We start from the raw sequence: 2546 nt of genomic DNA, 5'->3' as shown, positions 1-2546 counted from the left end.
AATGTCACCAGGATGGCCGAGTGGTTAAGGCGTTGGACTTAAGATCCAATGGGCATCAGCCCTCGTGGGTTCGAACCCCACTCCTGGTATTATATTAGGGAGGCTGTGGCTCAGCGGATCCGAAGGGAATAAGAAAGTTCAACCCAAATGCCTCCTGTGGGGATCGATCACAGTATTGAATGTGGTCAAGTTGCTTTCGACAAAAGTGTCTAGTGACATGTAGTATTTGAGTTGTTTTACTTTGGCTCAGGCTATCACATCGGATGCTCACAACTTATTGTGGTTATTTTTCACATTTATGACGAATAAGCTGGTTAATAAGTCAATTAATTTGTTGAATAAAGCATTAGCAGATCCATCCAGTTTGACAGTAACCTTTAATGTGTGCTCTAAAATCCATTGCAACACACACACAAAATAATATACAGACCAAAACTGAATATTTTAAGTTTCACGACATTAAAAGTGTGCGACAAAATCAGCTTTTTGCTAACTAAGTAGGCAGATATATATGTGTGTAGATAACATCTTAATATAACGAGTTAAATCGAGTAAAGTTTTTGGAGTTTTGACAATATTTACCATTAGATCAATGAGCAAGATATCTTTATGCCGGTCCTTGTTTTTCACACGATTCTAAAATGAATAAAGTACTTTAATCTGTTGTAACGTCCCAGCTGGTTGGGAAAAAGGGGCGCAACACATAACCAGATGTACTTGGTAAAATGATTGTTGTTTTAATAATAAACTCATATCAAATGGCATACAAAGAGTTATCTAATCAACAAAGAGTCTATTGGGTGCTGGTTGAAACAAAGAAATACATATAACACAAAGAGGACTCTTAAACTAAAAGCTACAATTCTAATTAAGGGGACCAAACAATAAAGAAAACCTCAATACCCCAGTGGTTTATCAATCAACTAAAATACAGCCAATGACAGCACCCCTGCTCCTAATGCCGCTAACATGGAGTTAAGTTCAGTTTAAACTCTAAAACATGGCCCATATATTCAATATAACCACAGATCTGTACAGTAATAGAGGATATTGTCCGTGCTGCACAAAAGTCACATTCAGAGTTTCTGCTCTCTCAGAAGCAACTTATATTCTCATCATAAATTATTGTCTTTATACAATTCCAAAGATGATATGGTGAAAGACCTCCTCAGAGTTTCTTGCAGCAGATTGATGTGATTCAGATGTCCATTATAAATGTGGTTTTATGATCTAAGCTTAGTCTCCAGCGATGGCATGTGCGTGTGAATTTGTGACGACTCAGAGCTTTCCTCCCCTGGTGTTTTGTTTGATGGAAGTCCTGTTTCTGTTGTTGAGGTTCTTGTTGTTCTCTGCAGTGAAGATGCACGCTGCCGCCACCGCCGCCGTGGCCCTCGCTGTGCTGAGCGTTTTGTGCCGCTTCGACCAACTGTCTGCAGACCGGACCAAACCGAACCAGAACCAGACCGACAGAAACAACCGTACAGATGAGACGGAACCAAAGAAGAAGAAGAACCAGCCACACATCATCTTTATCCTCATAGACGACCAGGTGCGTGTGTGTGTGTGTGTGTGTGTGTGTGTGCGTGCGTGCGTGCGTGCGTGCGTGCGTGCGTGCGTAAATGTCTGAAATCAGATGCTTGGATAGCAGCAATTAACTCCTATATATAACCAGAGGTGGGAGAAGTACTCAGATCTTGTACTTGAGTAAAAGTAGAAGTGCCAGAGTGTAAGAATACTCTGTTACGAGTAAAAGTACAAAAGCATTAGCGTTCAAATATACTTGAAGTACCAAAAAGTAGTCATTGTGCCGATTGGTCCATTTCAGAATAATATATATGATATGTTTTATAAAGATTGATCATGAAAGTGTTCTCAAAGCTGGTAAAGGTGCAGCTAGTTTGAATGACTTTGTATTCTGCAGGGTAGCTTGTGGATTTACTCCAGGTGGAACTAAAGTCTGATTTAACACTTGATTATATTTCACATCATAAACTGAAGGTATTGATTTAAATCAGCCCCATCAGCATCAGCCTCAGGTTTTATGAGTGACTATTTCTAAGTCATAAACAGCTCCTTTTGAGAAGTCGAGTAATGATGCATGCTTCCAATAAAACGGCCAGATGATGCTGATGTTAAAACATGGTCAGTGTGTTCCCTTCTCACATAAAACAAAACTAAATGTTACACAAGAAGCTACAAAAAACAAAGTCTGGTAGCCTTCTGCATGAGCGGGCGGGAAACAGATCAATTGCTTCCCCATGCAGAAAAATATAAGTTTGATGAAACAAGACATATTGGCAATGTATTCATTTATTCATTTAAAGGTCACCTCTTGTGCTAAATCCACTTATTCATGTCTCTGCTACATCAACATGTGTCCCCTCTGTTTCATGTCTCTTCTACATCAACATGTGTCCCCTCTGTGGAAAGAGACTCTGAAAGTTTCAGGAACAAAGATTCTCTCTCTCTTTGTCCTGATCCATTTCTATAAAAACCTGTCTGAAAATGAGCTGATCAGATTTTGGCCACTTTATGATGTCATAACG

General features: G+C 39.6%; 1 non-coding gene across 1 annotated transcript; it reads left to right on the top strand.

Moving 5' to 3' along the window:
* Positions 1-6: 6 nt before the first annotated feature.
* On the top strand, positions 7-89 carry trnal-uaa (transfer RNA leucine (anticodon UAA)). Its single transcript has one exon. It is a non-coding gene; the product is annotated as a tRNA-Leu (tRNA).
* Positions 90-2546: the final 2457 nt, after the last annotated feature.

This window comes from Notothenia coriiceps, unplaced genomic scaffold (genome assembly GCF_000735185.1).
Source record: "Notothenia coriiceps isolate Sejong01 unplaced genomic scaffold, NC01 NC01_scaffold00019088, whole genome shotgun sequence".
Classification (NCBI taxonomy): domain Eukaryota; kingdom Metazoa; phylum Chordata; class Actinopteri; order Perciformes; family Nototheniidae; genus Notothenia; species Notothenia coriiceps.
The sequence above is the reverse complement of the archived record's forward strand: the minus strand, read 5'-3'. Positions and strand labels throughout refer to the sequence as shown.